Source organism: Acomys minous (assembly GCF_964271855.1).
Source record: "Acomys minous genome assembly, chromosome: 6".
NCBI classification, from domain to species: Eukaryota; Metazoa; Chordata; class Mammalia; order Rodentia; family Muridae; genus Acomys; species Acomys minous.
Genome location: NC_140487.1, coordinates 84,923,936 through 84,935,496, shown reverse-complemented (window position 1 = coordinate 84,935,496; position 11,561 = coordinate 84,923,936). Strand labels below are relative to the sequence as shown.

General features: G+C 40.7%; 1 long non-coding RNA gene across 1 annotated transcript in view; it reads right to left on the bottom strand.

The window, feature by feature from the left end:
- LOC311599452 overlaps positions 1–6,129 on the bottom strand; it is a 39,602-nt gene extending 33,473 nt beyond the window's left edge. The window contains exon 1 of the long non-coding RNA XR_014779898.1: positions 5,592–6,129. This is a non-coding gene — a long non-coding RNA (uncharacterized lncRNA). The remainder of the gene's footprint in view (positions 1–5,591) is intronic.
- Between the last annotated feature and the right edge of the window lie 5,432 nt (positions 6,130–11,561).

Genomic DNA, 11,561 nt, shown 5'->3' with positions numbered 1-11,561 from the left:
TAGGTGTGTTCTGCCATAGCTGACTTATCTTCCATTTTAAATATTTATTTTTCAGGATGTAGAAGTTAAGTTTGGCTTTTGTACATATTCAAAGACCTTTCACTATATTCTCCTCATCATTTTTATAATGAGAATTTAGCATTCGCATACATACATGTATATTCACATGCATAGACGTACATATATATGATGTATCTCCTTTTAAGATTTTTCTTTTTTGTGTGTAAAATTTTGCAGCTTGGCTGTAATGAGACTGTACTGTCATCCTTGCATTTATTGGTTGACATCCTCTGGCCGAGGAGGGGATTGGCAAGTGTTTTCTATCACCACCACATTCTGAGTATCTAAATTACATGGGTAGTGTCTGTGCTCTGTTTCCTCAGGGTTCCTGAGGTGGGAGACTCTCGGGCCTTTCTCCTGTATGTGCTTTATTGGATGGCTTCAAGCTCTTACTCTTTTATATAGTCTCTCCATGAATATTTCATTTTGGATGCTACATTTTTTTCATCTCTAGAATTTCAGTTTAGTTCTCTTAAGTCCTTTATTCCTTGGCTCATGTCACTTGTGTCACTCCTTCCATCCCTTAAATTTAGTGGTTTCAGCATCTCTGTCTGCCACATCCATCACTGCTCTGACTTCTGAGTTTATTTCCACTGACTTTTTAGTTTATTTTCCAGTTACGGGTGGCATTTCTCTGTTTCATTGGTAACTTATATTGCATGCTAGACATTGGAAGATTTATGTTTTTGAATAACTGGATTTCTGTTGTCTTCCTTTAAAAAGCATGGGATGTTATTTTGTCAGGGACTTCGGCTGTGAATCATTCAGATGTTTTCAAGACTTCTTTGGCCTCGGCAGAATGCCCTGGGTCTGTGGCTAAGTCTCTGCAGTCTGGATGCTCAGAATCCCTGGGCCCCATTGGTCCTAGAGATGGGTTGGCCTGCCCATCCTTGGAGAGTTCCTCACCAGATCGTTTTTTGTCTGCTTGCTTCAGAGTGGCCTATTCTAGACATGCTGAAGACCTTGGTGGGACACTGGATAGTTCTGGATCTTTCTGGGTTCACATCTTTCCACATTGTCACTCTATGCTGCAGTACCTGCCACTTGGGGCTTCTAAACTTCCATATGTTTCCACAGCCTATGAGGGCACCAAGCTCTTTTTAGATTCCCTCTTTGTGTACCATGTCCAGAAAATATTTCCACACTGCAAGCTGAGTTTGTGCGGGGGGAGGCCCAGCCTCTGGTGTTATCTTCTCTCAGAGAACTGCACTGTGCAAATATGAGGCATCAGAGTATGTGTGAATGTCATACCCCACTCTTCACTCAACTATGGAGAATGTCCTGTCCATTGGCTAGATCTGGGTAGGGGTTTAAAGTTTACGACCTGTAGTGTCCTTGGCTGGTGCCATAGTTTGAGTGGGACCCCAGGGCCCAAATCTGCCTATCATAATGTTCTACTTGTAGGTTTCTAGGACCCTCTGGATCCTTCTCCTTTGCTATTCTCCCATGCTTCTCTCATCTAGAGTCCCAATACCTGGTGGCACGCAGAGGAAGGATAGCAGGCTACCAAGAAGAGACTTGATACCCTATGAGCATATAAAGGGGGAGGAAGACCCCCTCAGGCACAGCCATAGGGGAGGGGAGTAAGGGGAAAATGGGAGGGAGGGAAGAATGGCAGGATATAGGGGATGGGATAACCATTGAGATGTGACAAGAATAAATTAATAAAAAAAAGAACTGCACTGTGCAAGGAATACAATCAAAGGTGTTGTATATATTATTCAGTTTTCCTTGTCAATGAAGTGAGCAGTTCTATTATCTGTTACAGAAAATAGATACTTTTAATATTTTAACAAAAGTCCATATGCAAATCCACACATTTGTTTACACATCAGTTTGACAAACAGTTATGAAATATATGTTTCTGGCATCATGCCTCGGGGAAGAACAAAAAGTGGTAGTTGGGAAATGTTTGAGATCTGGACTTCATCGACTCTCTGCCATGCACTGACTTCGAGAAGATCCTTTAACCTTTCTTCATCTCAATTCCCTTACAGTCAGACCAGAATAATAAAATGCCTCCCATATAAGATTATTGTTAGGATTAAATATATTGTCTATAAAATAACCAGCCAATCCACGGCTTATGGCCTGAGCCTGATTGATTGCAATTATTATTTTTATCAAAGGCGCTTCTGGAAAGAATTGAAGTGACAATAAATCACTGGGTCTGGGTGAACCGCCTCCATTGGTGGCTAGTAATAACTTGGTGCCTCGCAGTAAAGGGATAAACTGGGTGACATCCAAGAGAAAGAATGAACAATGAAAACTGAGAGTTTAAAGAAATAAACTTTTATCTCCTGGTTAAGTAAAGGGAGAGTCTTGTAATGTGTAACGTGAGATTTCAGAGTAAGTAATTCAGGCACCCTCCTGCACCATCCGGCAGAGTCTCCCAGCTAAAGCCGAGGCTTCGTCACACACAGAACAAACATTCCTCTAATCTGTACCAGCCAGGAAAATGAGAGCTCAAGTCAATTAAATGTAGTGGCAAATGACTTTGGTGATTTAAGTGTGTGTTTAGCTTCCCAGAAATACTCAAGAGGACTGAGCAGACTGGGGGCGACTGCTAGCTCATAAATAACCCACGATGCTAATTACTTGGGCTTGAGATGAGGGCGGATGCTGCTGCTGTTGTTAAGCTTTGCATCAAGCCATTCCCCAAGCCCACCAAAATCCAGATTTGGTGCTTTCCTCACCAAAACCACTTTCCAAATAGCGCTGAACAGAAACGTGTTTAAGTTAGTTAGCATTGTGTCAATATCCTCACTTTTATATTTATTCATGACAAAATTCAAGCACCTTGAGCTCACCCAGTGTCAATTCTTTTTCTTTGAACCACACCAGTAAATAAAATACTATGCAAGACATGGTTTTTAAAAATTGCTTAGCAAATCCAGTAATGAGGTCCTTAGTAGATGTCCAATGAATATTTAAGCATAAAATTTTGAGTGACTGCATGAATAGCAAAAAGGTCAACCTTTATGGCACAAATGTTGACAAGGTGACTGTACTGGTTAAGTTTTTGTCAACTCGAGTCACCTGGAAAGACTAAATCTCACTTGGGGAAGGAACTGTCTCCATAAAACTGGGCTGTGGGCACGTCTGTGGGCATTCTCTTGGTTGTTAGCTGAGGTAGGTAGGGCATGGCTAGTCCACGGTGTGTTGGCTGGCCGTGGTCAGATGGGCCAGGACTGTGTGAGACACGCAGCTGAGCCAGCTAGGGTGAGCAAGCAGTGGAAGTAAGCTGATGGGCAGCATTCTTCCACACTTTCTGCTCCTAGCTCCTGGCCTGGGCTCCTATGCTGGCTTCCTTCAGTGATGAAATGTAACCTACAAGCTAAATAAACCCTTTGTCCCCAAGTTAGTTTTTGTCAGTGTTTTATCACAGCAACAGGATAATCAACTTTCTCACCAGAAGCTGATAACTGACCCATCAGAATGGCAATGATTCTGGCCCACTTTTTGGCATAAATATTCCACGTTCCTTCAGTATTTTGAAACAGAGTCTCGTTCTATAGCCTAGACTGATCTCTAACTTATGAGAGTCCTCCTGCCTCCGCCTCCTCCTGAGTGCTGGGGTTGTAGGCAGGAGCCATTGTGCCAGGCTTGTACAAGGCTTTTGAATAAAGCGCCCTTCCCTCCAGGATCCTGCTCACTCTAGCCATAGAAAATACAAATAGTCATGGTTACTTTGAGAAAACTTCTCGCAGGCACCAGCAGTGGGAAATAAACAGGCTTATTTGTGGTATGAGAACTTAACGCAATTTGGAAAATTTTATATAATATTCTCATTTTGGTTGGTTTCTGCTTTATTACATTACAATGCTTTAAAACGAATGACTATGCAAACAGATTCAGGCACAGAGAAAGCGCTTCTTAAATATCATTGTCTAAGGGAAACTATTTGTATGAATGCTTTCCAGAAAATCAGTTTTCTTAATGGCATCCCTAGGAGTATTTCGTAAAATGTGTTGAGCGTGGCCAAATCACACCATGCATTGATTTCTATGTAGCTAATTTAAGGGCAATTACATACGACATTCTAGAAATGGTAGGGATAATTCAATTGCTCTAAAACCTACAAAACTTAGGGGCAAAAAGTTCTGAATTTGTCCTCGGTGCCTGGTGTTCATCATAGTGTTCATCATGGGAAGACGGCCCTTTGAGGGTATGGTTTTTGCTACTCTGTAAGCAGACTTCTTGTTCCCATGGCCATCTGTAAATGTTCAGAGCTTAAGACCTAAGTTTTTGTTTTGACCTGCATGGCTTTGGGTGTTGAGTTGATCAGGAGAAAGAGGGGATAAAGAAAGGACATAGACACCCATATGGAAAATCTTGCATCAGATGGACCATGCCCTCCGATGGAGATAAGCAGGAGCCCAGAAGCTCTATAAATTTACTACATACCACTGAGCAAGGAAGTGGGTCTGTGGTGCACATTGGAATGAAGAGGAGACAAGTTAGCTAACTTCAGCAGGAAGTCTCCACAGTGGACCTGTCTTAGATAGTCATTGTCCAGAAATGGTTGATAGTTTCTGCATACACTGGTTTTAGCTATAGATAATCAATCATTCATAACATCTATACTGGAACTAGAGGAAGGCTTTGCCAATCCTCTGAGCGTGACCTGGGGAAGGCTTGCCATTCCCATTGGTCTAAGGCACTGGGGTCTTTGACATGGATGTGACCATGTCAACAGTACACATTCACTCAAGACTTCATCTGCTCCCCCACAAGTTTGTATGGATGGCACTTGAGTGACTTGGGGACACATGGAGACACCCTCCAACATACCTGCCTATAGCACCTTATTAACCCAGGAACAGCATCTTTCTCCTTTCATTGGCCCCAAATGTATGCTCCATTCCGCCTTATGCATCCCATCCTCTCTGTAATTAACTCCATTCCAACACAAAATGAGTAGCTGTTCATGTTACTAGCTTCCTAATTGTGTGAGCAGTGATTATACCCCTTTCAATGGACGCTCGCTTTTTGCTATAACCTAAACTTTAAAAATTGACACTTTCCAAACTATACAAGAATAAATGAGTCTTTGAAGGTTAAAGTTAGACTTAATAAATGCACATTCAGTATATAATGGATGGAGCGCCCGCAACTGCATGCATCCATGTTGTCAACATTTCCGTCAACCTAGACAAAGTTCTAGCACTGTCCACAAAGTTCTCTCGTCCATTTACTAGGCTCTAAATGAGGAATACTTATCCTAAAGTTTGCTTTCAGTCATAAACTAGGTTTGCCTACTTTAGGACCTCATAGAACTTGAATAATATAAAGAATATTATTTGGGGTTTTTTAAATAACTTTTTGTTGATTCTTTTTGAGTTTCACACCATGTTCTCCAGTACTGCTCATCTACCTGTCTTTTCATACTTCCCCTTCTCCATTGCGATCTCCCTCCCAAGTAAACTGCACAAACAAGCAACAACAAAAATAAAGCATAGACAACACCTCATCGTGGAAGCTGTAGTATGTCAAAACATGTCCCACAGTACATCCTACTGTTCACTCACCTTCACTTGCAAATGTTCATTGCAATGAGGCATTGGTCTGGCTCATGGCCTCTGGCTTCTGTGGCATCATCAGTATTGGATAATCATCATCAGGATCCCTCCTGGTTATCCTGTTGCTGCCATGTGCCAAGGAGATCCTGCAACTTTGGTACAGCAGGACTGGCCCTTTCGCATCTCTCAACCTTCCACAGATGATATAGATGCCATCTCAGAGTCACGGATCTGGGTCTGGGTGATAGCTAAGCTGGTCAGCCTGCCAGCTCTCCCTTATCTTCGCCAAGCCAAGCTCTCCAGCACTGCTTTGGCGCGGCCACCCAATGCTGCTATCGACAGGAGGCAGGGTCAGCTCTCCTGCTCTCAAGCTTTTGGGCTGGCTCACCCACCCCTATGCCTCTAGAGGCAGCTCTACTGTGCTGACCAGTTTGTTATTTTTTGTCTGTCTTTATTTAAGCCTGGCATGGAGTTTGTGAGACTCACCCATGAAATTCATTCATTTCTAAGTAGCATTGAAATCTTTGAATAGACTACTATGTGTTTCTCCATTCATTTATTATTGGTCAAAACCATTGTTTGTAGATATTCTTGTGCAAGAATTTTTGTGGGTAATTACTTTCATTTCTCTTAGAAACATATTGAAGAATGAATGTAACCAGTCACGGGCTAAGTACATTTGAATTTTATGAATGGCCAAACTTTTCCATAATGGTTTACAGGATGCTAGACTTCTCCTTCCAGAACTAAAACACGAACTCCCTCAACTGCTGAAAATGTTGGCAAGAACAGCTTTCGCTCTAGAATGTATCTCAGGTGCAGAGTCATTTGACACAAGACAACGCCCAGGGATGGATGAAACATGTCAGGCAAGTGAAGGCCATGAATGCAAGATTCAGGAGGCATAGCCCTGAGCTTTGAGTGAGTACATCTTCTCTTCATCTGCTGCCAATAAAAATTCACAGAGGATTTTTTTTAAACTTCTCTTCTGAGCCCAAGAACTGGGCATGCAATCAGATGAATAATTATGCCATCAACAATAACTTTTCAATCTGTAGAGTAGTATGCAAATTACCAAGCAATCTCCTCTCTATTCTCCTTCTTGCTTGGTAGGAAGTTTGGCAAATCAATAGAGACTTTAAAGGTAAACATGAGATTAGTTTCTAACATGAAGCAGCATTGCCAAAAAACAAAGCTGGAATTTACGTTCAAGTCCTTACTCATCCAAAGTCCCAATGTAGGCACAAATACCTTCCCAGTGCGCTACAGGACCCTTCAGGACAATATGGTTTGTTGAAAAGAGTAAGTGAATGGAAAACGCAGGATCCGTGATGGTGTAAATGTTCCTTTTGCCAAAACAGTGATGGAGCACATGGGCTCTGCATTAGCAAAACAAGTCTGGAGGCTGGGGCTTCTCAGCATATGAACTTTACTTCTCTCATCATGTGCAATTCGTTTCCTTACTTGGCACCAAATCACTCATCAGTAGGCCCAGGGTTGCCTCCTGGTCCTTTAATAATAAAGTAAGTCATCTTAGGGGAATCACATTACTTCTTTGAGTTCACTTTCCCCATCTGCAAAACTGGTTTCCAGGAAGAGTTGGGGGGGAGGGAGGGAGGGAGGAAGAAAGAGAGAGAGAGAGAGAGAGAGAGAGAGAGAGAGAGAGAGAGAGAGAGAGAAGAGAGAGAGAGGACATTACCATGTTATTTTTCACTGTCAATGTATTATTTCATGAAAAGCAGAACAAAAGACATTCCTTCAGAATAAATACACTCAGTTAATTTGATGAATGAAATTCATCATGACCAGACCTTAGCCAGAGCTTGGCCTTAGGGAACCCCGGTCCTGGGTGATCCCCACGGTTTTTAATTTATGAGGTTATGAGCCTCTTTGAAGGCAACACAAGCCGTTCTGTGAGAAGGATCTCTTGGTGGTAGCAGTTTACAACGTTTCTAATTTTGGGGGGAATTTCATTAAATTCATGGCTTGGCACTAGGAGCAGAGCATCACCAGAGAGGTGACCTAAGGAGCACTGTAGATGAAAGACTGATTCCCAGCTGGTTCTCTTAGCGCACAGTCCACACCCAGCAGTGGCCCAGGTTGTGAAAATCCCCCACAAACAGCACCCTACCCTACAGCACTGCAAGCCCAGTGAGGCCAACTGAGTCTGGAGCAGGCAGCACAGAAAAGCGCCTTCCAAGTACATGCAAGGCAGAGAACATTCAGCTTTCAGGCCCCATTTGACAACAAAACAATTCAACTTGGTGCTTTATGTTGATTTGTTTTTAGTCTAATATTTTTAAAAGTTGGTGTAACTTATTCCAGAAATATCATATTGTGTTTCATAATATACAAGCAACATCCTATTAAAGGTTTAAATTATATTTTTAAAATACAATTACAATTTATATTTAAATTATAATTTAAAATACAATTATATCATTTCCTCCTTGCTCTTCTCCCTCCAACTCCTTTCATGTTTCTCTTGTTTCTTCCCAAACTCATGGCCTCTTTTTCTTTAATTATTACTGATTTATAAATCGCTCTATATATGAACAAATGTATAAGTTAAACCGTCTGAGTCCATTTAGATTACTCATGTGGTTTTAGAGCTGATGACTTGGTACTAGATAACAATTTGGGGGCTAATGCTTGGAAAGGTCCATTGTCCCTCTCTCAGCCCTCATTTGTATATAGCTCTGCAGCTTCCAGGTAACTCCCTGAGAGATTTGCCCCATCCACACTGGGATGGCAACTACTATTGGAATTGTCCCGGTCTGAGGCAGCCATGGTGTTGGGATTTCATGGGAATAGCTTCCCTGTGATATCTGGAAGGCACGGTCTACAGTAGCCTGCCGGGCCCTCTGGCTCTTGCAGGCTGTCCACCCCTTCTCCTAAAACATCCCCTGATAACTCCTACCTGCCTTCTAAACACTGACTCTTATGCCCACAGAGAAGAGTAGCTCTCACTTCTCATCAGTGAAACGTCTTTTTTACAGCAGAGATCATTGCAGAAATACACATCTGGTCAAAATGCAGAGAACAGACAGCCCCGACTGATACATCTACAGTAAAAAATGTTCTTATATCATAGTCTCATATTAACTCACTAAAATACATTCAATCTTCTCATTCCAATATAGAGTCACTGCAGCACAGATGAGGAAACAATTTGCAGAAGACAATATGGCTCAGTCCTGGTCAAATCTGAATATCTACCTGGGTTAGTTGTGAAAGACTAAAGTCTTCCTAGGTAAACATGAAACTTGCACCCCGCATTCAATCCCAGCACTTAGTATATGAATGACAGTGAGTGATTTTGAGATAAGCAATAACAACCAATTGACAATCAAACATTGCACTTACTCTTCTGTTTAGGCAGCTATGAGTAGTCACCATGAGCTTCCTGAATGACTGCAGAATTGCAAACAATTTTTATAGATATTGGTGAACACTATAACTTCATAGTTTTACATATCCAACCCCTATTCATTAAACAATTACCCCAGGAAGTGCAAAGTACTTAATAATATGGAGGATTTGTGACAATATATGCAAACCTTATCTGTGTGTGGTTTGAAAACATAGCACAAGGAAAAACAAATACAACCTCACAACATTCTGGCACCTTCCCACATCTCCCTCCCATTTTATTTCCAACTTGCTTCCTGCGTCGGTAAGCTGGGAACTGCAAGCATTAGCCTATAGGGACAAGGCGAAGATTTCCTGTTACTTATTCCAGATTGCCATGGCAGTCAGATAAACACGGAAATAATAGAAGGTCCAAGATCTTTCCCATCATTACTCTGTTCCTGGTAAACCAAATATGTCTTCTACAGAAAATGTTTTCAGATAATTGCTTTCAGGAAAATTAAAGAATTTTGGTTTTGTCTTCAGTTAGTAATAGTTTTAACCTGAAATCTGAAATTAGTAGTTTCCCAGTGTTAAACCCACTCACCAAGGGAGTCTTATAAACGTATAATGCAATATCCTGACCCTGACTTCACAGATCCACTAAAAGTGAATGTCTCAGTTTCTCTTTCAAATTGCTTTTCCAAAAAGAGTAGGTTAGGAGTAGATATGCAGTGTTGCTGTGTAGAGAGCAAATAAAAGAGGGAGAAGTTGAGGATGAGAGTAAAGAAAGGGTATATTTAGAAGATGAAATATTTAACACGGTGTTTACATCTTGATGGGAAAGGTCCACAAAAGAGGGGACATGCCAGTGATACAGGAGAGGATGCAGGCACTCAGAATGCATCTTCGTGCAAGGTTGAGGGTAAAGACCCAGTGTGCAAGCGGAGGGGCTGCATAGACACAATGGCAAGTGTCATCTCTATTTAGGGAAGAAAGAAAAGCACGGTGGGTTGTGAGATGCTGTGGTAAGAGTATATGGAGCTTCCAGTGGAATGAGAAGCAAGGTCCTGAGGAAAACTATGGAACAATACAAACATCTGTGTGGCTGTATTTAAAAACAGGAAGAGAGAGAAAAGAAAAGTAATAGTGGTAGGAATGAAAATATAACTATCTGCAGACAGAAATTCTGTAAATCAGGAAAAGTACTATCAATAACTTTATGTTCACATGTTTTAAAATGGAAATGAATTCTGGTATTATATAAATTTTTACTTAAAACTGACTTGGAAAAACTACACTCCCTTTAGTGTGATCAATTACAAAGCACTAAAAATTTGTTGTGATGAAAATAAATATAATTAAAAATAAGCAGGGCTCGAGAGGTGGCTCAGCAGTTAAGAGCACTGTCTGCTCTTCCAGAGGTCCTGAATTCAATTTCCAGCAACCACTTGGTGTCTGCTGTCTCACTACCACCTATAATGTGACTTAATGCCCTCTTCTGGCATGTAGGTGTATATGCAAACAGCACACACACACACACACACACACACACACACACACACACACACACACATGTATATATATATATACATATATTTAATACAATCTTTAAAAAATAAGCTGTGTCTATTTTGCTGATGACTTCCATTAACTTTTCAAAAATTAAATAAATATTCCATGGGGTATGCCAGAGGGCGTGAGAATTGGAAGTAACTCCAATGTACCTTTAAAGAAACAAGCCCCACTTCAAAACCTGAAGAGGAACTCAGAAGAAAAGCATATTTGAGTCATTCTCACTATGACAAAGACTTAAAAATCATAAATATAGGAAATGACAGCAAATAAAATTTAATGAGACATTAAAATAGCATAACTAATTTTTGGTTAAGATGCATGTATGAGAATCTGCCCTAAAACAGGCAACTTAGGTGCAGGCAGAGTTGACAGCCGCACTCTGCCAAATCAGGGTAAGCAAGTCCTCAATAGTTCCTGCCCTGCAAACAAGTCTGGCAGAAATATTAGGCAAAAAAAAGCTGAAGATGAGGCTCCAACGTTATAAAGTGTATTGGGTGACTGGTCAGGCAGTAAACTGTCTTAAGTCAATTTGTACATTTTGGAAGCTGCTAACCCACACTGCTGGTTCACTCAGGAATTTAAGTTTTATGCCTTCTCAAGTCTCTGAGGGGCATTGAAGACAAGATAGTATAGTTTTATAACCAAGATTAGTTGGTTAAGGGACAAGATTGTTTTAGATCAAGATAAAGAAGTTTAGCTATTAGAGTTGAGATAGGATAGATATTGAATCTCATTTGGAAATTTAGACACAACAAGACAGGAAAGACACTTCAAACAGGTCAAATGCAGATGGCCAATTCACTATGAATGTAACATGTATAGAACTCATTATTCTCATGATTGTCGCATGGTTCTCCCTGCTGTATGTAGTTTGTTTCATACATATGTAATAAATTTAAAGTATTTAAAAAATGAAGTAAAAATGGAAGTAACGCAAGAAGCTATAAATATAGTTATGTCTAAGAAGAAAAAAAGATGCATGCATGTATATAATATACTTATATATGTTTAAAAATATATAGGTTGATTTCAATTCTCAACTTCTAAAAA